This window comes from Pristiophorus japonicus, chromosome 14 (assembly GCF_044704955.1).
Source record: "Pristiophorus japonicus isolate sPriJap1 chromosome 14, sPriJap1.hap1, whole genome shotgun sequence".
NCBI classification, from domain to species: Eukaryota; Metazoa; Chordata; class Chondrichthyes; family Pristiophoridae; genus Pristiophorus; species Pristiophorus japonicus.
Window position 1 is genome coordinate 115,270,745 of NC_091990.1, and position 26,877 is coordinate 115,297,621.

Here is a 26,877-nt window from a genome sequence, read left to right on the forward strand (position 1 = left end):
ATTCTCGGCGGTTTCACGGTGGTTAAATGCAAAACTTGGAAAAATGGGCAGTTCTTATCAGAATGGGCGAAGTGCTCAAAATTTACACCGAGGCTGCGGTTGGAGGAGGGAAAACTCAAAAAATATTTTTTTCAATGAAACAAAAATATAAAAATTTAGAAAACCTTCTCAAGACCCTTTTTAACTTAATCGTCATGAAAGAATGTTAAAATAATTGTAAAAAAAACCTTTAACGTACCTTTCTTTGCAGGATACTTACCTACCGCCCTGTTCCGGCAGCTTTTCCTGGGCGGTTTTTTCGACCTTAGGTATGGGTCACTGCTGAGGCAAAACTTGGACAGAACTCTTCAAAAAATGAAGAGGAAACTGGGTGGTTTTCCGCCGAAAAAGAGCTGTACCACTGAGAAAACTGCCGAAACTGAAGAGAAAATTCTAGCCCGGGGCTTCCACAGCTGTCTGAGGAAGAGAATTCCAAAGATTCACTACCCTCTGAGTGAAGAACTTTCTCCTCATCTCTGTCCTAAATGACCGACCCCTTATTCTGAGACTGTGACCCCTGGTTCTAGACTCCCCAGCCAGGGGGAAACATCCTCCCTGCATCTACCCTGTCAAGCCCTGTGAGAATTTTGTATGTTTCAATGAGATCACCTCTCATTCTTCTAAACTCTAGAGAATATAGGACTAGTCTACTCAATCTCTCCTCATAGGACAATCCCCCCATCCCAGGAATCAGTCTGGTGAACCTCCATTGCACTCCTGTACACAATACTCCAGTTTTGCGAATTTTGAAAAACTGTACACAATACTCCAGATGCAGTCTCATCAGGGCCCTATATAATTGCAATATGATGTCTTTACTCTTATGCTCAAATCCTCATGTAATAAAAACCAACATACCATTTACTTTCTTAATTGCCTTCTGTACCTGCATGTTAACTTTCAGTGATTCATGTACAAGGACACCCAGATCCTTCTGAACACCAACATTTCCCAATCTCTCACCATTTAAAAAATACTCTATTTTTCCTACCAAAGTGGATAACTTCACATTTCTTCACATTATAGGGATAAATTTTTCCCAATGCCGTTTTTTGGTGTATTTGAAGAGTTATGCCCGTTTATTTGGGGCCCGACTATGCCAAAAAAAATGTTGAAAGTTTCCATGTTTTAACTTGTGAATGTGGCCTGGTGCACATTGTCCTTAAGCTCTGTGGGTGGAGCCTAAGATGTGCGCCAAAAAGATCGGGTTGCCACGGTAACGAGGGAAAAACTGCGGGCCAAGGCGGGAAAGTGAAACATGCAAGTGTTATGTATTAATGCTTGGGGGTCACCAAACACCAGAGGGCGCCGTGGCCGGAGGTCATCAGGCTGTACGCATGTGGCATATCTGCTTGGTCACCTGTATATAGGCTTTGTCACGCAGGCACTCTTGGGCTGGAATAAAGTTGGATCAGGTTGCACCTGAGTGAGTTTACAGTAACCAGACTCTTGAGTCATTACAATTGGTGACGAGGTAATTTAAGAACCTTCGCATGCACAATGGGCACGGTTGGAATCCTGGAGCGATTCGTGGAGGGCAAGGATTGCGCAGATTTTGTCGACCGCCTGGATTAGTGGCCAACAGCATGGAGGCAGAGGCCTATGCAGTTAAGCGCAGGGCAGTTCTCCTCACTGTTTGTGGTCCGAAAATTTACAGCCTCATGAAGAATCTTCTCTCGCCTGTACGTCCGGCGGGAAAAGATTACGAGGAATTGTGTACGTTGGTGGGTAACCATCTGAAGCCACAAGAGGGGATCATCATATCACGCTACTGTTTCTACACGCGTGTTCATGCTGAGGGCCAGGTTGTGGTGGGATTTGTCGCCGACCTGCGACGTCTTGCTGAGCCGTGATCTTATTAAATGGTGGAGCAGCCTCGAGGGGCCGTATGGCCTACTCCTGCTCCTATTTCTTATGTTCTTATATTCTTATGTAAGTTCGGGAACATGCTGGAAGACATGCTGCGTGATGTCTTCATGATAGGCATCAGCCATGATGCGATCCTCAGTAAGTTGTTGGCTGCAAAGACGCTGGATTTTAAAAAGGCCATCGTGACTGCCCAGGCATGCATGACAATGGATGATAATTTGAGGCAGATATCATCGACGAGTCGGAGTTCCACGGCAAGTACTGTAAACAAGATGGCGTCGTTTTCGGGCAGAGCTGCTTACGCAAAACCTGCCGCTGCTCAGAGCCCGCCAACTGGTTCGAACCAGAATTCCCCCTGTTGGCGTTGTGGGAGCAATCATCAGCCTCATCAGTGTCGGTTTAGACAATACTCATGCAATGGATGTTCAAAAGTGGGGCATCTTCATAGGATGTGTCCACAACGGAGCAAGCGTGGTGCGGCTCACCACATGGTTGATGAGGACCAGTTCAGTGATGGACTGGATATGCAACCCGAGGAGGAAGTGAATGGAATGTATTCGTTCCTGAGCAAGAGCCAGCCGATAATCATTAATGTGAAGCTGAATGGCGTGCTTGTATCAATGGAGCTGGACACAGGTGCGAGCCAGTCGATAATTAGCCAAAGAACATTCGACAAGCTGTGGGACACTAAGGCTGCGAAACCGAAGCTGAGTCCAGTCAATGCCAGGTTGTGTACTTACACTAAGGAACTCATAACGGTGCTCGGCAGTGCAGCAATCAAAGTGTCATATGACGGTGTGTTTCACGAGCTACCTTTATGGATCATCCCAGGTAATGGTCCAACGCTGTTCGGCAGGAATTGGCTCGAGAAAATCAAGCTGAACTGGAATGATGTCAAGATGTTGTCCTCAGTGGGTGATACTTCATGTGCTCAAGTATTGAAAAAGTTTCCTTCTTTGTTTGAAACGGGCATTAGTAATTTTACGGGAGCCAAGATGCAGAGTCACCTGGACTCCAATGCAAGGCCTGTCTATCACAAAGCTCGGTCTGTTCCGTACATGATGAGGGAGAAGGTTGAAATTAAGCTTGACAGACTCCAGCGTGAAGGGATCATATCATCGGCCGAGTTTAACGAGTGGGCTAGTCCCATTGTTCCTATGTTGAAGAGTGATGGCACTGTCAGGATTTGTGGAGACTACAAGGTTATGATTAACTGATTTTCGAAACAAGATCAGTATCCGTTACCGAGGGCTGATGACCTGTTCGCCATGCTAGCTGGTAGAAAGTCATTCACAAAACTGGATCTGACGTCGGCCTATATGACCCAGGAGCTGGTCGACACTTCGAAGAAACTCACCTGCATCAATACCCATAAAGGACTGTTCGTCTACAACAGGTGTCCTTTTGGGATTCATTCGGCTGCAGCCATTTTACAGAGGAATATGGAAAGTTTACTGAAGTCTGTTCCTAGAACTGTCGTGTTTCATGATGCCATTCTGGTCACAGTTTACAACACTGCTGAACATCTGAACAATCTTGAAGAAGTCCTACAGCATCTGGACAAAGTGGGACTCAAGCTGAAACACTTGAAGTGTATATTCATGGCACCTGAAGTCGAATTCCTCGGGAGGAAGATTGCTGCTGATGGCATCAGGCCCACTGATTCGAAAACCGAGGCCATCAAAAATGCACCCAGGCCTCAGAATGTGATGGAGCTGCGTTCGTTCCTTGGGCTACTCAACTACTTTGGTAATTTCTTACCCAGATTGAGCACTTTATTAGAGCCATTGCATATGTTACTAAGAAAAGGCGACAATTGGGTCTGGGGTGCATCTCAAGATAGAGCCTTTGAGAAAGCCAAGAATCTGCTATGTTCAAACAAGTTGTTGTTCATTATGATCCGTGTAAGCATCTTTATTGGCCTGTGATGCTTCATCATATGGGGTTGGCTGTGCACTCCAATAAGCAAATGAATCGGGCAAGCTACAACCTGTTGTGTATGCTTCGAGAAATCTGACTAAAGTACAAGGAGCTTACAGTATGGTAGAGAAAGAAGCTTTGGCCTGTGTGTATGGGGTAAAAAAAATGCACCAGTATCTGCTTGGTCTTCGTTTTGAACTAGAAACGGATCACAAGCCATTCATTTAATTGTTTGCGGAAAACAAAGGTATTAATACCAATGCATCGTCGCACATTCAAAGGTGGGCGCTGACATTAATGCCTATGATTACGTCATTCATCAGACACCGAGTACTGAGAATTGTGCCGATGCATTGAGTCGCCTGCGCTTACCCACAACTGAGATGGAGACACCTCAACCTGCAGATCTACTGTTAGTTATGGATGGAGACACCTCAACCTGCAGATCTACTGTTAGTTATGGATGCTTTTGAGAGTGAAGGAACCCCTGTCACTGCTCAACAAGTTAGGATCTAGACCAGCCATGACCCTATTTTATCAGTTGTGAAATGGTGTGTACTCAGCGGTGATTGGTCTGCCATACCTATGGAGATGTGTGATGAGACCAAGCCTTACAACCGTCACAAGGATGAGCTGTCTATTCAGTCAGACTGTTTACTGTGGGGTAATCGTGTAATCATACCTAAGAAAGGTAGAGAAAAATTTGTACGTGAACTTCATAGCACTCATCCTGGCATAGTCACGATGAAGTCCATTGCTAGGTCTCATGTATGGTGACCTGGAATTGACTCTGATCTGGAATCATGCGTGCATCAGCGCAATACCTGCATGCAGCTGAGTACCAGTGGAATCTCCGCTGAGTAATTGGTCATGGCCATCCATACCATGGTTGAGGATCCACATTGATTTTGATTTTGCGGGCCCGTTCCGAACAAAGATGTTTTTTTGTCGTAGTAGATGCATATTCTAAGTGGATAGAGTGTGTTATTATATCATCTACAGCTACCATTGAGAGCCTTCATATGATGTTTGCTACTCATGGTTTGCCTGACATTGTTGTGAGCGACAACGATCTTGCTTCACAAGTCTTGAGTTCCAGGAGTTCATGAAACTCAATGGCATCAGACATGTGAGATCAGCTCCATTCAAGCCTGCTTCTAATGGTCAAGCAGAGCGTGCTGTTCAAACGATCAAGCAAAGTATGAAACGTGTAACTCAGGGCTCACTTTAGAGACGGTTGTCATGTATATTGCTCAGTTACAGGTCAAGACCTCATACACTTACTGGGGTTCCTCCTGCTAAACTACTGATGAAGAGAAATCTCAAGACCAGGCTTTCTCTTGTTCATCCTGATTAGAATGATCGTGTTGAAAACAATCATCAAAATCAGCAATGGTGTCATAATCGTGTTGCTGTGTCACGTGACATCTCGGTCAACGATCTGTGGTCAAGGTCCAAAGTGGATCGCTGGCACTGTTACAGCCAAGAAGGGTAACAGGGTGTTTATTGTCGTGCTCAAGAATGGGCAAACATGCAGGAAACACCTTGACCAGGTTAAACTGTGGCACACGGATGAACTGGAATCGAGTGAGGAAGATGCAGTCAGTGACCAACCAACCATTGTTCACTCATCAGAGGACTCTGCTGACATTACTGACTCTCAACCTTCAGTCTCTGATGTCGTCATGACCACTCCTATCAGATCAGCTACTCAGCCCTCAGTCTCAACGGACTCAGAACGCTCGCCCAGAACCAAAGTTGAACTGAGCCGATCAACTCGTGAGAGGAAAGCCTCAGACCGTCTTAATTTGTAAAAAAGATTTTAAAAGGGGAATGTTGTTATGTATTAATGATTGGGGGTCACCAGACACCAGAGGGAGCCGCGGTTGGAGGTCATCGGGCTGTACACATGTGGCATGTGCTTGGTCACCTGTATATAAGCTGGGTGTCTTTGTTAAGCAGGCACTTTGGCCTGGAATAAAGATGGATCAGGTTGCACCTGAATGAGTTTACAGTAACCAGACTCTTGGGTCATTACAACAAGACATTCTGGCCAGCTCACAGCAACCTGCACAAGCACATTGCAGCTTACCAACATGAAAGTCTTTGTGGCAAAAGTCTATCCTGTAAATTGAATTGGAAAGGCCCCCCTGCAGGTGCCTGATACTGCTCCTAGCCTAGGCCGAAAGGCCTCCCTCCCCCCGGAGCCGTTACCGCCCCTAGCCCAGGCCGAAAGGGTGAACAGACCAGACCAAAAGCCCAGAGATTAACGACAAAAAGGAGATTGTTACAGTAATGGAGTTGTACTACAGAATCCGTAAATAAAAGAGGAATCTGTAGACAAGTCAAGGGATTAGAGTCGGAATAACAGAATTATATTTTACCCCCTCTCCTGCTGCTGTCCCAGCTGTGGAACTGGATCTTTTGTGCTGATTCTCTTACCTGCGCCGATTTTATTAACTGCCCAGAAGGTTTTTCAGAGCGGCCACATATGCCATCTTAAGAAAAATCGTAGTTGGCCAAACTTGCATAAATAGCCAGAATTGGCGCGGGTGGCAGATTATGCCCCCAATGAGGTAAAAAAAATCATAACCTAAAAAAATCGTACTGAAGTGAATTACGCTGGCGCAGAAACTTGGAGATTTTTATTTGCTCCAAAAAAAATGGTGCACGCCAAAAAAATGGCGCAGAAAATTGGGGAAAATTAGGAGTTATAAGGCATTTTATTAAGGAAGCGGTAGTTCAAATATAGTCAAACACAACACACAATCAGGATAGACTGAGTAGACATACGACCATGACAAGTAGCTGGTACTAGTCCATTTGCCATATTCTTGTCCACTTAGCCTGTCTATATCCCCTTCATGCCTCTTTGCATCCTCCTCACAACTTACATTCTCACCTAGCTTTGTATCATCAGCAAACTTGGATATATTACATTTGGTCCCCTCATCCAAATCATTGATATAGATTGTGAATAGCTGGGGCCCAAGCACCGATCCTAACAGCTCCCCACTATTTACAGCCTGCCAAACTAAAAATGACCTTTTTATTCCTACCCTCTGTTTTCTGTCCATTAACCAATCCTCAATCCATCCTAGTATATTACCCCTAATCCTATGAGCCCTAATTTTGTTTAATAACTTCTTGTGTGGCACCTTATCATTAAACCAAGGCCTTGTCTGCTCTCTCAGGTGGCACTGAAGATCCCATGGCACTATTTTGAAGAAAAGTAGGGGACTTCTCCCCGGTGTCCTGGGCCAATATTTATCCCTCAATCAACATCATTAAAACAGATTATCTGGTCATTATCACATTTCTGTTTGTGGGAGCTTGCTGTGTGCAAATTGGTTGCTGTGTTTCCTACATTACAACAGTGATTACACTTCAAAAAAGTACTTCATTGGCTGTAAAACACTTTGGACATCCGGTGGTTGAGAAAGGCACGATAGAAATGCAGGTCTTTCTTTCTTTTCTGGCAAATGGGCGGAGGAGATTGGGTTCATGACAAACATAGCAATGTTGCAAAATAGCTCTGGCCGTGGTTATGTGTGTGACCCGTAAACCACTGCTATCAGAAAGGTAGAAGCTGAATTTAGTTTTCTGCACTGTGAATTTGAAACAATAATTAAATAAAAGATGATCGGAAAAAGCTTTGTTGGCCAGTGTTCCCGCTGTTGATGTGAGCGCAATGCAATTTAACAGATGGACTGATGATTTCAGCTTTCAGCCCTTTAAAAGGTGGTATTTCCCTGAATCGTCTTTTATTCCGATAAATTTGATACCTGAATGAAGTGAGACGTTAGAAGCGTGAGGATGAAGAGGAATTTCAGGCTACATTGCACTAATGTGTCTGGCAAGTGGCCAACAACTGAGGTCCTTAATCCATCCGAATAAGTGCAGACTGCGGAAGATTCCTTCAATACAGCACTTTTCAAAGTTCACAACTTTAAAGGATAAAAGGATTTGACACAGCATCTATTTCTGCTGGAGGGGGAATCCAAAACAAATGGAACACAATCTTAAAATTAGAGCTAAGCCATTCAGGTGTGAAATGAGGAAGCACTTCTTCCAAATATGGGGTAGCGGCAATCGAGGACTGTAGGAACAGGAGGAGGCCATTCAGCCCCTTGAGCCTGCTCTGCCATTCAATGAGATCATGGCTGAACTGCGACCTACCTCCATGTACCCGCCTTTGGCCCATTTCCCTTAAAACCTTTGGTTAACAGAAAGCTATCAATCTCAGATTTAAAATTAACAATTGATCGAGTATCAATTGCCGTTTGTGGAAGAGAGTTCTAAACCTCTACCACCCTTTGTGTGTAGAAGTGTTTCCTAATTTCACTCCTGAAAGGTCTGGCTCTAATTTTTAGACTGTGCCTCCTAGTCCAAGACTCCCCAAGCAGCGGAAATAGTTTCTCTCGATCTGGAACTCTCTCCCCACAAAAACTGTGGATGTTGGGGGCAAATTGAACTTCCCAAGACTGAGATCAATAGATTTTTGTTAGGTAAGGGTATCAAGGGATATGGATTAAAAGGCGGGTAAACAGGGTTAAGGTTCAGACCGACCATGATCTGATTGAAATGTGGAACAGGCTCGAGGGGCTGAATGGCCTATTCCTGCTCTTAATGACAGTGATCACATTATCATTCTTACAACAAACCTTCAAAAAAAAGGGTGGTGACAAACGAGATGTTTAGCAATTTAACTTTGAGAACCTGGGAAAAATTCAACCCATTCAGCATCACAATTACTGAAAGGGCGGTGGGAGCAGAGTCAATAGTAACTTACAAAAGGGAATTGGATAAATACTTGTGTCATGTTTGTAACTACAATGTAATACCACTGTATGACTGTATACACTCAACTTAGATGCACACCTTGACCACAGGGGGTGAACATGTGGGAGACACTCCTTACCTGATCACACAGGTATATAAAGGGAAGTCCCACGCAGGGTCATCACTTCTGGAGTCCTGTAATAAAGAGCTAAGGTCACAGAGTGGCCTTGTCCCTGGAAAGCGCCTTGTGTGGTTTCATGCTGTAGAGTAAGGACTTTACATTGGCGACGAGAAACGGGAATTCACGACCCACGAGAATGGCCACCAGTAGCACAGACGAACGGTACTGTGTTGGGGAAGACTGGGATGATTTTGTAGAGAGGCTTCAGCAAAGCTTTGTAACTAAAGACTGGCTAGGGGATGCAGTAGCCAACAAGTGACGGGCTCATCTCCTGACCAGCTGCGAGCCAAAGACTTATGTGCTCATGAAAGACTTACTGGCACCCGAAAAACCGGCGGACAAAACCTTTGAAGAGCTCAGAAAATTAATCGGAGAGCACCTCAAGCCGGCGAGCAGCATACACATGGCTGGACACAGACTCTACACCCACCAACGTCGTGAAGGACAGAGCATACCGGACTTTGTAGCGGACCTCCGGCGTTTGGCCAGCCTCTATAAGTTCACAGGCGCCTGCAGGGGGGAGATGCTAAGGGACTTCTTCATCGAGGGTATCGGTCATGCGGGAATTTTTCGCAAGTTAATTGAGACCAAGGACTTGACCTTGGAAGCGGCAGGGTTGTTAGCTCAAACTTTCATGGCGTTGGAGGAAGAGACAAAAATGATTTACGTGCACAATTCTGCCTCTAACGTGACGATGGATCAGGGAGTCAACATCATAAATGCTACTCAGAGCCCCACAGGCAGGCAGGGGCAGTCTGACATTTGCCAGGCAGCAATAGATCCCAGAGCAGGATCTCAACAGAGACAATGGCAGGCTGAACGGACGTTCACGCCATCACAGTGGACAATGCGGCCCGGGATGGGGCCATTGACACCCACTAATAGGGTACTTAAGAGCATTCAAAGGGACAGTCAGCATGGAATGCCTGGCCATAGTCCCTTTGTCCCCAACAATGGAAACTTTAACTCATGTTGGAGGTGTGGGAAAACACTCAGCCCGATCTTGCAGATTCCAACGTTTTGTCTGCAGAAACTGCAATCTCAGTGGCTATTTAGCTCGAATGTGTAGGAAATCTGCAACCAGACTGATATATGAGACAGATGGACCAGAAGAGGGTTCTGTGAGGCAGGATGACTTTTGGGGCAAATCGATGGACGCCGATGTTCAGCGGGTCCATGCGGCGAATATTCACAGTTCATACACCAAAACGCCACCAATGATGATGAGGGTTTTGTTGACCGGCATCCCAGTACGCATGGAGCTGGACACTGGGGCCAGCCAGTCACTCATGGGCGTTTAGCAATACGAGAAGCTATGGCCACTCAAAGCCAGTATACCCAAATTAGAACATATTGAGACACAATTACGGACTTAAACCAAGGAAATCATTCCGGTGCTAGGCAGTGCAATGATGGCTGTCACACACAATGGGTTAGTGAACCGGCAGCCACTCTGGATAGTCCCGGGCAATGGTCCCACTCTGTTGGGGAGGAGTTGGCTAGCCGAGATGAACTGGAAATCGGGGGATGTTCACACAATGTCTTCGGTGGAGTGAAGTTCGTGCTCACAATTCCTACAACAATTCGAGTCACTATTTCAACTGGGCATCGGGACTTTCAAAGGCACTAAAGTAGTGATACACATCACCCCGGACGCTAGGCCAGTGCACCACAAAGCCAGAGCGGTGCCGTATGTGATGCAGGAAAAAGTCGAGAGCGAATTGGACTGGCTGTTGCGAGAGGACATCATCTCGCCTGTTGAATTCAGTGATTGGGCGAGCCCCATCATTCGCGTTCTAAAAGCTGATGGCTCTGTCAGGATCTGTGGCGACTACAAGGCCACCATCAATCGGGTGTCCCGACAAGATCAATACCCGCTCCCGAGAGCGGAGGACCTCTTCGCCACGCTGGCAGGCGGCAAGCTGTTTACCAAGTTGGACCTCACTTCAGCCTATATGACCCAAGAACTGGCCGACGAATCTAAACTACTGACCACCATCACCACGCACAAGGGACTGTTCGTTTATAACAGGTGCCTGTTTGGCATTCGATCAGCGGCCGCGATTTTTCAACATAACATGGAAAGCCTGCTTAAATCCATTCCTGGAACGATCATATTCCAGGATGACATCCTCATCACGGGTCAAGATACTGAGGAACACCTCCACAACCTGGAGGAGGTGCTACGCCGACTGAACTGCGACTCAAGAAGTCTAAATGTGTGTTTCTAGCTCCTGAGGTTGAGTTTCTGGGCAGGAGGGTTGCTGCAGATGGGATTCGGCCCACCGAATCCAAAACAGAGGCGATTCAATGAGCACCCAGGCCCTGCAACACATCGGAGCTGCGTTCATTCCTGGGACTGTTGAACTATTTCGGGATCTTTCTGCTGAACTTGAGCACGTTGTTGGAGCCGCTACACGTGCTCCTGCATAAGGGTTGCGATTGGTTTTGGGGGGACTGTCAGGAACGGGCTTTTGATCGGGCGAAAAACTTACTTTGTTCAAACTAATTGTTGACCCTGTACGACCCCTGTAAACGTTTAGTTCTGACTTGTGATGCATTGTCCTATGGGGTTGGGTGTGTGTTGCAGCAGGGTAATACTGAGGGTCAGCTACAACCTGTGGCTTATGTCTCCAGGTCGCTCTCTCAAGCAGAACGGGGATATGGCATGGTCAAGAAGGAAGCGCTTGCATGTGTCTACAGTGCAAAAGAAATGCATCAGTACCTCTTTGGTAGGAAGTTTGAATTAGAGACGGACCACAAGCCACTCACATCCCTGTTGTCAGACAGCAAGGCTGTCAATGCCAACACATCAGCTTGCATACAGCGATGGGCCCTCACGCTAGCTGCTTATGACTACTCCATCCGGCACCGGCCCGGCACTGAAAACTGCGCTGACGCACTCAGCAGGCTCCCACTGGCCACCACCGAGGGGGCAGCTGAGCAAAGCGCTGAGATCGTCATGGCTGTCGATGACTTTGACAGTGCAGGCTCCCCCATCACAGCCCACCAGATCAAAATCTGGACAAACAGAGATCCCCTCCTATCCTTGATTAAGAAATGTGCTCTGACTGGGGATTGGGCACCCGCACACGGAGCATGCCCTGAGGAGGTCACACCGTTCCACAGGCGGATGGATGAGCTCTCCATCAAAGCCGACTGCCTACTATGGGGCAGTCGGGTAGTCATGCCCCAGAAGGGCAGGGAGGCATTCATCAGGGAACTGCACAGCGAGCACCCAGGCATTGTGATGATGAAGGCCATTGCCCGGTCACACGTTTGGTGACCTGGAATTGATTCGGACCTGGAACACTGTGTTCGCAGATGCACAACGTGTGCCCAGCTGGGTAATGCCCCCAGGGAGGCCCCACTCAGCTCATGGCCCTGGCCCACCAAGCCATGGTCACGCATCCACATTGACTTCGCGGGCCTGTTCATGGGGAAGATGTTCCTCATTGTAGTAGATGAGTACTTGAAATGGATCGAGTGCATCATCCTGAATTCATGCATGTCATCCACCACCGTGGAAAGTCTACATGCGATCTTTGCAACCCATGGCTTGCCGGACATCCTGGTTAGTGACAATGGCCCATGTTTCACGAGCAATGAATTCCGGGAGTTTATGTCGGGCAATGGCATCAACCACGTCAGGACTGCGCCGTTCAAGCCGGTCTCCAATGGCCAGGCGGAACAGGCAGTCCAAATCATTAAGCAAGGTATGCTCAGGATCCAAGGATCCTCCCTACAATGCCGCCTATCGCGCCTCCTGCTGGCCTATAGATCCCGTCCGCACTCGCTCACGGGGGTCCCGCCCGCAGAGCTACTCATGAAACGGACACTCAAAACTCGGTTGTCCCTCATCCACCCAGTCCTGACCGACATAGTTAAGGGCAAGCGCAAGTCACAAAACGAGTACCATGACCGTAATTCAAGGGGGAGATGTATAGAAATAAATGATCCTGTATTCGTCCTCAGTCAAGCCATGGTGCCCAAATGGCTTGAGGGTACTGTAATTGGCAAAGAGGGTAATAGGATCATCATGGTAAAACTCAACAATGGCCAGATATGCCATAAGCATCTGGACCAAGTAAAAAAAAGGTTCAGCATCGACACGGAGGAACCTGAAGAAGAGCCTGAGATGGAGCTTACAACACCGCCAGTGAACGAGCAACAAGAGCAATCGGAAGAATGTACAGTCCCTGAGGTCAGCCTGGACAGGCCGGAATCACCACAGTTGACAGATACTTACATCAGCGTCCAACAACCAGAGCCTCAACTGCGGCACTCCACGAGGGAGCGTAGACCACCTGAAAGACTGAACCTATGATTCCAGTAAGACTTTGAGGGGGGGGGAAGGTGATGTCATGTTTGTAACTACAATGTAACACCACTGTATTACTGTATACACTCAACTTAGATGCACAGCTTGACCACAGGGGGTGAACTTGTGGGGGACACTCCTTACCTGATCACACAGGTATATAAAGAGAGGTCCCACGTAGGGTCATCACTTCTGGAGTCCTAATAAAGAGCTAAGGTCGCAAAGTGGCCTTGCCCCTGGAATGTGCCTCGTGTTGTTTCATGCTGTCGAGTAAGGACTTTACAACTTGAAAAGGAGAACATTTGCAGGGCTGTGGGGTAAGAGCAGGGGTGAGTGGGACTAATTGGAGAGCTCTTTCAGAGAGCTGGCACAGGCACGATGAGCCAAATGGCCTCCTTCTGTGCTGTACAATTCTGTGATTCACCTTATCAACAGGAGAAAGAACCATCTTCTTTAAAGGTAGGGTTTCCATTATTTACAGAGAGAGTTTCTGCCAAAGGATTATATAAGAACATAAGAAATAGGAGCTGGATTAGGCCAGTTGGCCCTTCGAGCCTGCTCCGACATTCAAAATCATGGCTGATCTTCTACCTCAACTCCACCTTCCCACACTCTCCTCATATCCATTAATTCCTTTTGTTTCCAAAGATTCATTGATTTTATTAAATGGTGGAGAAGGCTCAAGGGGCCGTATGGCCTTTTCCTGCTTTTATTTCTTATGTTCTTATTAAGAACATAAGACCAGTCACTCCTTTACATTTTTGATTTATTTTACATAATAACTAATTCACGATGAAGGAAGCTTGATAAAATGCTACATTTGGATTCAGTTCTCTCTAGACTTGTAAGAAATAATGGGGAGGAAATTGCGGTCAGAGGCGTCCTTTGTATGAACACCTCCGACCCGAAAAAAATCTACAAAAGTACCTGGAGGCCTAGATTTGTTGCGCAGCGCACAGGAAAATGTCTTTCAGGTACGTAACGTACAGCTGGAGTCACGTGGGCCTGGACCACCAATCATTATGCAGTATTCTCATTGATAAAAATGGGAAATCCGTCTGTATGAGTTCCCATTACTATCAATGAGAAGAACCCTCAAAACACCGAAACACAGCATAATAAATAAATAAAACACCTCACATATTTAAAAGTAATTGGAATATTTTAAATGTGTTTTAATAGGGTTAAAATAAACTTACCTTAATGGACAGGATTTTTAAAATAAAAATTAATATTTACATTTAATTTTTATATGTTTTAAAACTCTTACACTGGTATAAGTAGGCTATATGCCTGCTTTTACCAGGCGTAAAAATTTGAAGGACATTCACTGGGCATGAGTTGGGCAAATTGCCCAATCTCTCCCGCGCGGATGCCCTTTTCCTGGGGATGCAGAGGATCTGTCTTTAGAAGTCTTGCCAAATCGGAAAAGCTGTTTTTTGGCGTATGCGCATCGCGCCTTGAGAACCGGCTTTTGTGAGGCTGCGCCGGGTCCATGCGCACTTCGTACGCACCCGGCGAGGCCACAATTTTTCTCCCAAAGAATTGTGCAGACAGCTGAGTTATAAGGGCATAACACAAAAACAGGCCTTGATAAAAGGTCTAGCAATGAACCTTGAGATAAAAAAACTGTGCAAGAGAAGGTGTGATCACATGGGAAAGGGAGGGTTTTTCACTTAAGTGTTGAGACAAAGAACTCGACATATCATTGGTTAATGGTCCATTATTTTACACCAGGCCCACCCCGAAAAAGAGAATAAAAGAGATATCTAAAGAGCTTTTCAGGGCAGACAATGCAGAGAAGAACTGATCATGCCACCAGATGTCTGCCCGATCAGGACTAATAACAGCGACTTGTCATGGTTGTATGTCTACTATGTCTATTCTGATTGTGTGTTGTGTTTGACTATATTTGAACTACCGCTCCTTAGTAAAATGTCACATGACTCCTAAGACTCTTTGGGGTCTCTTCAGTGACTTGAGCACAAAAATCTAGGCTGACACTCCAGTGCAGTGCTGAAGGAGTGCTGCACTGTCAGATGTGCTGTACTTGGGATGAGATATTAAACTGAGGCCCCGGCTACTCTCTCAGGTGGATGTAAAAGATCCCACTATTTCAAAGAAGAGCAGGGGAGTTATCCCCGGTGTCCTGGCCAATATTTATCCCGCAATCAACATAACATAAAAACAGATGATCTGATCATTATCACATTGCTGTTCGTGGGAGCTTGCTGTGCGCAAATTGGCTACCGCGCTTTCTACATTACAACAGTGACTACACTTCAAAAATTACCGCATTGGCTGTAAAGCGCTTTGAGACGTCCTGAGCTTGCAAAAGGTGCAATGTGAATACAATTCTTTCTTTTACTATTCCGAGCTTTTGAAGATTGCATGTGAAGGAAACATTCACTGTCTGCCTGTCAAAACTGTGTCGTTAGTGCACTTTCATTCACCAGAAAGTAAACCAACAGAAAATAATGACTTGACATTAAACAGGTAGTCAGTACAAGAGTATTATTTATTTGTCAAAACAGCAAAGATACTTTGCTTGCACGCAGTCAAAACGTAAAACTGATTCTTACCTTCCACGATGAAGTGCCATGATGGAGCGGCTGACTAGCCTTATACTCCTGACAGCCTCAGACTGACTGGGAGAAAGTAAGCTTCAGATAGACCATTCTCTTGAGATATATTTAGAACAAAGGATATTCAAAATCTCTTTTAACTGCATTGGATGAAGAATCATTCCCAATTTGTCGATCATATGGGAGGTTTGTCCCAATCACTTTGAGTGATCTGTAATTGCTGATAATTAATCCTTTTCCAGGGACGTGACTCAACAGATTGACACCGACATGACTTTCCAATACACATTAACATGGAATACTGCGTCCAGTTTTGGTCTCCTCACATGGTGGGTGATGTTGAGGCTCTGGAAAGGGTGCAGAAGAGGGCCACTAGACTAATTCCGAATCTAAATCATCTTAGTTATCAAGATAGGCTAAAACAGTTGGGACTATTTACCTTAGAGCAGCGTAGACTTGGGGGGGGCGGGGGGGAATATGATTGAGGTTTATAAGATAATGAAGGGAATAGACAGTGTTCCAGCTGACAGTTTATTTTGATTAAACAGGTTAGGCAGGATCAGGGGCACAAATTTAAATTGTATAAGGCTAGATCTAGACGTCAGGAGGTGGTTCTTTTCCCAGAGAATAGTAACCTCTTGAACAAGTGGCCGTTTCATGTGGTGGATGCAGACTCGCTGAATTCCTTCAAGCGAAAGCTGGATTTGTTTCTGGCTGCGGCGGCGATCACCTCTTACAGAAGGTGGGTACTGCAGGTAATTCAAGGCCAGAGTGATCTCCTGGACTAGTTTCGATCGCCTAGATGGGTCGGAGAGGAATTTACCAGATTTTTCCCCCCAAATTGGCCTGGGTTTTTAATCTGGTTATTTTTTGCCTCTCCAGAAGATCACATGGTTTCGGGTGGGGTGGAATGTATATGTTGTGATACACAAGGTATCGCAATTGTGTGGGACAGGCCCGATGGACCAGAGGGTCTTTACCTGTCTGTCATTGTTCATATGTTCGTATGTTGCATTATCATTATGTTAAACTTGTACAGAACCTTGGTTGAACCATACTTGGATCACTGTGCCCAGTCTGGTCTCCATATATCAAATAGGTTATAGAGGCACTGGAGAAGGTGCAAAAAAGATTTACAAGAATGATACCAGAACGGAGAGGTTATCAGCATTCACTGTCTGCCTGTTAAAACGGTGCCGTTACTTTACCTTTATTTACTAGAAAGTAAACCGACAGAAAATAATGATTTAACATTAAACAGGTAATTGATACAAGAGTATTATTTATAATAATTACTAACGTTATTATTTTTCCCAATTGTCAAAACTGCAAAGATACTTATCAGAAAAGATTGAACAGGCTGGGTCTCATTTCTCCAAAGAGAAGACTGAGTGGCAACCTGATAGAGATCTTTAAAATTTTTGAAAGGGTTCAATAGGGTAGATGCAGATAAAGGGGCCGAATTTGGTCAAGGCCTCCGCCCGCCCAAGTGCTGCCCAAAGTACCACTGATGGCTGCCGAGGTACCGCACGGTATTTTCAGCAGGGTTTTCATCACCGAGGTCCCTCGAAGGTCGGCGGGCAGCAAATGAACAAAGTGAACCGCCAATCTGGGCGGCAATGGGCGGGAGATCTTATTCTCGGCGGCAGAGGCACTTGCCGCCCAAGTGCCGCCGAGGATAGAGTCGGGCCCACGGAGGGTCGAAGACCTAAAAATAAAAATTATTTACGTAAAAAAACATCTGAGGACCTTCAGGGGACCCCATCCAGGTAAGTACCTGTAAAGAAATAATTTAAAAACATGCCACTTACCTTTTTTACAGGATCTTCGCACTTATCTGCCGTCGTCCTGACGCCTACTTCCGCTGACTCCCGCCCGCACCAATCTGGCATTTCGGCAGGCGGGAGCCTACTTATGCGCATCAGCCGTCAGCTGACATCGGCGGGCACTTCCTGGCGGCTCTCCCCTCCTGCCCGCTCCAGGCCACGTCAAAGGTGGCACTGGGTGGTTCGAGCAGAGTAATGTCGGTGGCAGTGGGCGGCTGTGGGCGGGAAGGCCATCAATTTCAACCCCAAAGTTTCTCCACTTGTAGGGGCGACCACAACTAGGGGTCAGAACTACAAGAACATCACAAAAACAAATCCAACAAGGGATTCAGGAGAAACTTCTTCACCCAGAGTGTGGTGAGAATGTGGAACTCGCTACCACAGGGGATAATTGAGACGAATAGCATAGATGCCATTAAGGGGAAGCTAGACAAGCAGATGAAAAAGGAGTCCCAAGTCCTGTGTGGCAACCCCGCCCCCCCCACCCCAAGCTGAAATTAGTCATTGTGCGCAGACCGGAGATGAAAGCTGGGATCTTGCTCTGCTGGTGAGATGACACAGGTGGGGTGTCAGGATGGGGACCACCATATTGGGCAGATGACCACACCAGAATGGGTTAATCTTTGGGCTCACTGCCCCTCCCCCCAAAACAAAGACTTCAAAATATTCAAAGTGACAACAGGAGAAAGGAACAGAAGGACATCCTGATCACGTGAGATGAAGTGGGGCGGGAGGAGGCTTGTGTGGAGCATAAATGCCGGCATCGATCTGTTGGGCCAAAACCTATTTCTGTGCCGTAGACTCGAGGATCGGAATTTGGTTTACCTGGGCGGGCCGTATGCAGGCAGTTGCAGCGGCGGGTCGGGATTCCGTTCCTCATTTCATGCCATTCCTCAGAGCGACGTTCCCTTCATGGCGCCTATTAAGCCCACCCTGAGTGTTACCCAGCCCCTTTAAATGGTGTGGGTCTGATGATGTCATTGATAACTCATTTCCAGCTGGGATATTTAAAGAAGCATTGGCTACATTGCATTTGTTGCTTCAGCTAGGACTATGCAGGCACTATATTAGAACTTTTGCATCTTGCTGAGCCTTGATATATTTAGGAAGCTCATCCTCTGCCTGTATACCCTGTGTCGGGGGTATCACCTCCAGCACAGGGCAGCTCTGTGCTGATGCCCTCAATTCTGCGCAGCATCAGATGGTTGAGGGGAAGGTTGATGGTGTTGTTGGTGCTGCTGGTGTGCCTACTGCTGCTGGTGTTGGGGCTGATCGTGGTCCAATTCTGAGGACCAAGGTGAGACAGTATAAATGACACCCATGCTGATTGAATAGCTGGCAGGACAAGTAGAGATGAGAGAAGCAATCTGTCAATGGTGTGATAGGTTATCGCAATGAGGTGATAGTGGTTCCTGAATTTGCTGAAAACACTTCTGTGCTGTATGCACCTGTGAGTATGCCCACAGGTTTACAGAGCTGTTGCCCGACTGCCTGCCTCTCTCCCGCGGTTACATCCAAGCCAGGGTGTCCCTGGAGATGCAGCACGCGGTGTCTACCAGTACGCTCGCGACCTTCCGCGAGAGCTGGGCACCGGAGGGACTGGAGTGCAGCATCACCCCTGGCAACCAAATTTTAATTTGATTATTATTGTTTAAAGTTTAATTTGTTTAATTGCCGGTTTTAGTGCCCCCCCCCTTTTAGCCAGGGGGAACTTGTATAATTTGTGCTTTTAGTGCCCAAAACCCCCCCCCAAAAAACAAAAAAGAAACAAGGGGTCACTTGTTTGAAAGTGTTTGGTTTGTTCCGCACGCCCCCCCCCCCCCACCCCCCGCCCCCCCCCAATCAGGGGCACTTGATTTTCCGTTTTTCAACTAAAATAGTTGTAGAGCTGTTGCACTGTGAGTGGCTTAGCCAGTCATGTGATGTTCACAAGACTCAATAAAACCCCAGCCAGTTGAGTCTAGGTCATCCATGATGAGGTATGCAGTTGTGAGCCGAGTGGATGAGCTGGTAATGTGTAGTGTGATTGTTAACCCTTTGCTAATAAACCAACCAGTTCTTAATAGCAATGTGTTGCTATCAATTTTTAAGCAAAGAACCCATGAAGCAAATACATTACAACTTCCAACCTCTAAAAACCAAATCTGTGCTGACCATTCGCTCAGCAACACCATCAGCCTTAGTGAAATAAGCACGCATCAGGTGGCAGTATTAATTGTACTTTTCATGCTGTGCACTAATGAGCTCCATCAATGGCCATTGAACTCCTTCCTCAGGTTCACAGATGTGGTTCCCGAGCTGCGTGATTCCCATGGGCATGGAGTGAAATTGGAAAGGGAGGATTAAAAGGAACTTAAGGGTCTGACCACAGCCTAGTATTTCTCTAAATTAGGTTGGCCGCCCCTGCTGTTCAGGTAGTGGCCGTGCTGGCAAACAACCCCACGCTGATTTATTTCAACTTTAACTCTCAACCCGCCTTCAATCCCACACACATGGCAGCTGGAAAATTCCAGCCGATGTAATTGTTCAGAAAGAAAGACTTGCATTTCTATAGCGCCTTTCATGACCACCGGACATCTCAAAGCGCTTTACAGCCAATGAAGTATTTTTGAAGTGCAGTCACTGTTGTAATGTGGGAAATGCGACAGCCAATTTGCGCTCAGCAAATCCCACAACAACAATGTGATAATGACCAGATAATCAGTTTTTTAGTGATGTTGATTGAGGGATAAATATTGACCCAGGACACCGGGGATAATGGCCATGGGATCTTTTAGTCCACCTAAGAGGGCAGACAGGACCTCGGTTTAACATTTCATCCGAAAGACGGCATGGCTGAGTCATGACCAATGACCTCATCAGTGGAATAGTCTGTTGACCCGAAGGGATGGGTGTGGGGGGTGGGGGGGCGTGTGGGCGGGAGGAGAGATACCATCTAAAAGTGAGAGCAGCATCGATGATGGGTACAGTCAGGGCTTTGAACTTTTAAACATGAATAATGTTGATAAGAGCTTCATACTGTGTGTCTGATCTCATTGAAGATTATGGTTTGTATTGGAAAAAAACAATTCTATTCACCTTCACAAAATTATTAATCTTTATATCGTGGCCTATTGTAATGTCAATTTCATATCAAAAGCAGCAACATTTGATGATTGGTCCTTAGATGTTTGGATACAATATGTCAATCATAGCACTATGAATATTAATAGAAACTCAGAGAAAACATTAAAAGACACAGACAAAATATTGTAGTATGTGTTAGCTGGAGATGCACAAAAAATAATTCATGAGCAGAATTGCGTGTGTCAGCAAAGAGCGCCCAAAGTCAGAAATAAAATGGGATTTCGGAGAGGAATTGTTTATCACCTTTCAATTTTCTTTCTCTTGTTTTGCTGAGAACATAATGGGGAATGGTCGAATGGGATTGGCCATCTTCTGGTATATCCTTCGCTGATGGTCCTCCATGTGCGAATGGCGGCAGACAATGAAGGTCATCAGGTCATGCGGTCCTGTGCCGTCGCCCATTCAAATCTTCCAGAGGAAGTCCCCCGGACAGCGATCAGAGCTTTCTCTTCCTATCCCAGGACTTCTAGGGCCAACAGTGTGGCCACCACCCACTCTCCCCCACCTGAAATCACAGGTGAAGTAGCATAGTGGTTGTGTTACTGGTAATCCAGAGACCCAAGCTAATCATCCAGAGATACGCATTCAAATCCCGACATGGCAGCTGGAAAATTTTAATTCAATTAAATAAATCTGGAATATAAAACTAGTATCTGTAATCATAGCCATGTAACTAATGGTAGATGCAGGAAGGATGTTTCCTCCGGCTGAGGAGTCTAGAACCAGGGGTCACAATCTCAGAATAAGTGGTCAGCCATTTAGGACTGAGCTGAGGTTAAATTACTTCACTCAGAGGGTGGAATTCTCTACCCCAAAGGGCTGTGCATGCTCAGTCGTTGACTATATTCAAGACAGAGATTGATAAATTTTGGGGAATCAAGGAATATGGGGATAGTGCAGGAAAGTGGAGTTGAGGTAGAAGATCAGCCATGATCTCATTGAATGACGGAGCAGGCTCGAGGGACCGAATGGCCTATTCCTGCTCCTAATTCTTATGTTCTAATGTTCTGGATTGTCGTAACATTGTTTCTCTAATGTGCTTTAGGAAGGAAATCTACCATCTTTACCTGGTCTGGAGTATATGGGACTTCAGATCCAGAGCCACAGACTCTTAACTGCCCTCTGCCACTCAGTTGTATTCAAGAAGGTGGCTCACCCCCAACTCAAGGGCAATTAGGGATTGGCAATAAATACTGGCCTTGCCACCGATGCCCACATCCCGTGAATGATTAAGAAAAAAGGTAACTGCGTGCAGACCAGAGATGAAATCTGGGATCTTGCTCTATTGGTGACCGAATGCTTCTGACATAGACGGAGTGTCAAGGCAGAGTTCCAATATCGGGCAGGTGACCATGCCAGATTGGTCTCATCTTTGGACTCACTGCCCCCCAAATAACTAGTCTTCAAAATATTCAATGTGACAACAACAGCAACCTTACTTCAAGAAGTACTCCACTCCAAAGCAGGCCAGGCCCATTTAGCAGTCAACAGATTCAGAGTGGGACATTATTTGCCTAAAAGCCCTATTATTACTGGGTGTGTCAATGACAAATGAATTAGGCGTATCATTGGCAAATTAAATTCAAAATAGATAACTGTTCTGATAGGAAGAATAAGGAGGCCATATACCCCTTTCAACTGTAACAAAAACAGATTATCTGGTCATTATCATATTGCAAATTGGCTGCCGCATTTCCGACAACAACAGTGACCACACTTCAAAAGTACTTCATTCGCTGTAAAGTGCTTTGGGATGCCCGGTGGTTGTGAAAGGTGCTACAGAAATTCAAATCTTTCTTTCTTTTGAAAAAAATTGGGCTAAAAATTCGGGTGCGCCCGTTTGGGTGCGGTAACACTCGCAAGGCGCGAGGCTTTGTGCCAGGTGCAGCTGTCTCACCTGTGGTGAGAAATTGGGGATACCGCCCCCGAAAGGAAGAGGAGTGCTATATCAAGAAGTGCTTATGGGAGGCGCAAATGGACCAAATTTCTCTCTCTGTGTCTAAATGGGGTAGAGGAACACAGGGATTTAGGGGTACAAATCATTAAAGTAATGACGTAGGTTAATAAGGCCATAAAAAAACAAACATATCCATTAGTGTTTAATTCACTGTGTGATATCCATTACACGTGGAGGCCCCGACCTGCGAGAGACCCTCAGTAGCAAGTCGGGACCATAAAAGGAGTGGTGAGCGGTGGCCTGGGAGCAGCGTGGCGGCAGGCCACTGCAAGGTACAGTGCGAGCTGGTACAGGAGGGCAACGGTAGTGAAAAGGGACGTTAGCAAGGTCCAGGTCGGTGATTGGCGCGTGGGCAGCAGGAGTGACGAGATCGGGGCGAAGGAGCTGTGAGAGACTGAGGAGGGATGTGATGGGGCCCAGGGCAGGCGTGAGTTTGAGGCCAGGGGCCCAGGGGCAGCACAAACCAGCCCATACTGTAATATGTGTGCGCACTAGGTCCGTGCAGCAGAGCAGGTCTCCAGTTGTCTTGGGTACTCCTTGCCACTGGACCTAGCTCTGTCAAGCCCCTGTGGTGGTTAGTGTGCAACGGCCATCCCACGTTAAAAAAATCCACGCACAGGCATTTTCCACCCCTGAGGATGTAGTTCGGGTTCTTCTTTTGAAACACCTGTGAACTCATCCTTTTTTTTTGGCGTGGAAGCAAGTCATCCTCGTTTCGAGGGATCGCCTAGGATAATGATGATGATGGATAATTCACTGTGTGATATCGATCAATATTTAATTCACTGTGTGATATCCATTATTGTTTAATTCACTGTGTGATATCCATTAGTGTTTAATTCACTGTGTGATATCCATTATTGTTTAATTCACTGTGTGATATCCATTATTGTTTAATTCACTGTGTGATATCCATTAGTGTTTAATTCACTGTGTGATATCCATTATTGTTTAATTCACTGTGTGATATCGATCAATATTTAATTCACTGTGTGATATCCATTATTGTTTAATTCACTGTGTGATATCCATTAGTGTTTAATTCCACTGTGTGATATCCATTAGTGTTTAATTCACTGTGGGATATCGATCAATGTTTAATTCACTCTGTGATATTCATTAGTGTTTAATTCATTGTGTGATATCGATCAATGTTTAATTAATTGTGTAATATCCATTCGTGTTTCATTCACTGTGTGATATCCATTCGTGTATAATTCTCCCTGTGATATACATTAGTGTTTACGTAGCAGAACAGGTAGACAGGTCGATAAGGTGGTTAAGAAGGCACACAGAATAATTTCCTTTATTAACCGAGGCATAGAATATAAGAGCAGGGAGGTTATGCTTGAACTGTATAAAACACTAATTAGGACACAGCTAGAGTACTGCGTGCAGTTCTCATCACCACATTACAGGAAAGATGTGATTGCACTGGAAAGGGTGCAGAAGAGATTTATGAGGATGTTGCCTGGACTGGAGAATTTTAGCTATGAGGAAAGACTGGCTAGGCTGCGCTGTGATTGTTTTCTTTGGAACAGAGGAGGCTGAGGGGAATTAAGGTGTATAAAATTATGAGGGCCTAGATAGAGTGGATAGGAAGGACCTATTCCCCTTAGCAAAAGGGCCAATAACCAGGGGCATAGACCCATAGTAAGTGGTAGGAGGTTTAGAGGGGATTTGAGGATAAATGTTTTCATCCAGAGGGTGGTGGGAGTGTGGAACTCACTGCCTGAAAGGATGGTAGAGGCAGAAACCCTCACCACTTTTAAAAAGTACTTGGATATGCGCTTGAAGTGTCGTAACCTGCAGGGCTATGGAGCAAGAGCTGGAAAGTGGGATTAGGCTGGATAGCTCTTTGTCGGCTGGCATGGACACGATGGGCCGAAATGGCCTCTGTGCTGTAACTTTCTATGATTCCATGATTAATTCGCTGTGTGATAGCCAATATTTAGTTTAATTCGCCCTGTGATATCCATTAGTGCTTAATTCACTGTGTGATATTCATTACTGTTTAATTCACCGGATGATATTCATTAGTGTTTAATTTACCATGTGATATCCATTAATTCACTGTGTGATATCTATTAGTATTTAATTCACCGTATGATATCCATTGATGGGGGTGTGGTGGTTTGTGCTGTGTGTACAGACTGAGGTTTAGATGCTGGTATGTAGGACCTGTTGAAACATGTTCTCACCTTGGCCACCCGAGTGAGAACATGCTTCAAGTAATGTGTCAGGCTCCAGACGACCATACTGCTGGCCAAAACCTCCTGGGCCACTTTCCCCCACATTGCTCTGAAGACCTGGGGCAATGGCTTCCTTCCAGTGGCTGGGAACAGCATTGCCCTTCTTTGTTCCACTCCCACGACCAATGCCTGATCACTCAAACAACAAGCTCTCTCCCTGGGAGTGGGATCAGCCATGACGGTCAGGGTATTGAATTGGTTGCAAGCTGCCTTCACAGCCAGCAATGCTGATAATGAGGAGCTGCACAATGATGCAACCTCCCCTCTAAGAATTGGAAGGAGCCAGTGTGAATGATAATTCCCGATTGAATTGTATCGCTCTGCTGGTAGCGCATGAGTAGCGCCTTACTGAGATCATTGGCACTTGATTTAGGACTCCAGTTCTTTCCTTGAGCGCTAACAGCCAATTTACTGGAAGCTGGGATTTCAGATCACCCCAAACGAATTTCTAGCTTTTTACTTCTTGGTTTGCTGTCTGTGAGAATTTTTCAATGTGATTGGCTGCTCAGCCTGCTTAACGACATCACTGTTGCTGGATGCTATGAATCCCCTGTAGATGACACCAGTTGGAAAGTCACAACAGAAAAAGGGAAAACGACATTACAGAGCTTGCTGAAACTTTGTGGGCAGTTTTCTGCGTGATCAGCGATGAGAACTGTAATTTCACCGCTGACTGCAAAATGCAGGCCATCGAATTTATTTGTTTACAGAAATCGCTCTTGTACAGCAGCAGAGTATTTTTATGAATATACTTATACCAAACACAGTATGCTAGAGAATGCGAAACCTTGTCATTTGTCCTTTGAAAGATTCTATTGTGTAATTCTATTTTCCGTATTGAAATGCAGAAAAGACAAGAGGAATGTGGAGTCAGATCAGAAAGTATGTTTGTGAAAAAGGTTTCAAAATTTAAATTAATCTCAAGTGCAGAAACATACTTTGCCTGGTGGGAAGATACATATGGTATTTACAAAGTATTTACAGCACAGACACAGGCCATTCGGCCCAACTGCTCCGTGCCAGTATTTATGCTCCACACATGCCTCCTCCCAACCCACTTGACCTCACCCTATCAGCATGTCCTTCTATTCCTGTCTCCCTCATGTGCTTATCTAGCTTCCCCTTAAATGCATCTAATATTCACCTCAACCACTCCCTATGGAGTGAATTCCACATTCTCACCACTCTCTGGGTCAATAAATTTCTCCTGAATTCCTTACTGAATTTATTAGAGACTCTTTTATATTTGTATTCAGTACTTGTTAAGAATCTGTTCTTTTCGAACACTCGCCAGTTCTGACGAAGAGTCATCGGCCCGTTAACTCTGCCTGACCCGCTGAGATTTCCAGCATTTTCTATTTTTATTCCAGATTCCAGCATCCACAGTATTTTGCTTTTGTGTTTTATTTATGGCCCCATGTTCTGATCTCGCCCGCGAGTGGAAGCATCTTATCGATGTCTACCCTCCTGATCCCTTTCATAATCTGAAAGACCTCTATCTGGTCACCCCTCAGCCTTCTGTTTTCGAGAGAAAAGGGCACCAGACTGAAGAACAAAAGGTGTTTGAATACTAATGATATTTGTGTTTCCTAAGCGGTATAAAACCATTAGGTATGATATCTGAATGAAAATATCTCGACTCAGAAGATAATGATGATGTTCATCAAGAATTGAACAACAGTTTAAGATTGAACCGAATCAACAATGGGTTTGACCTAAGCAGATAAAGAGCCTATTCCTTGAAAAATGAAAGGAGACAAATGGACCTTCAAAAGCTTTGTACGTTGTAGAATGAAAAATACCTTTCCAAGTAGATTGCATTTTTTTCTTAATTGTGGTCTTCTTTCTGGGAATTTTTCTGGCAATAAATTACTTTGAATCTTGGGGAACAAACAAGATATTTAATTCAAAACCCAATTACCTCAGAATAGTTGGTTTTCAGGAGAAACAGTGACACTCGCTTGAGAAGTTCTGTTTGTAATGTAAACTGGAAAAGTGACATAAATTCAATCGAGGCTT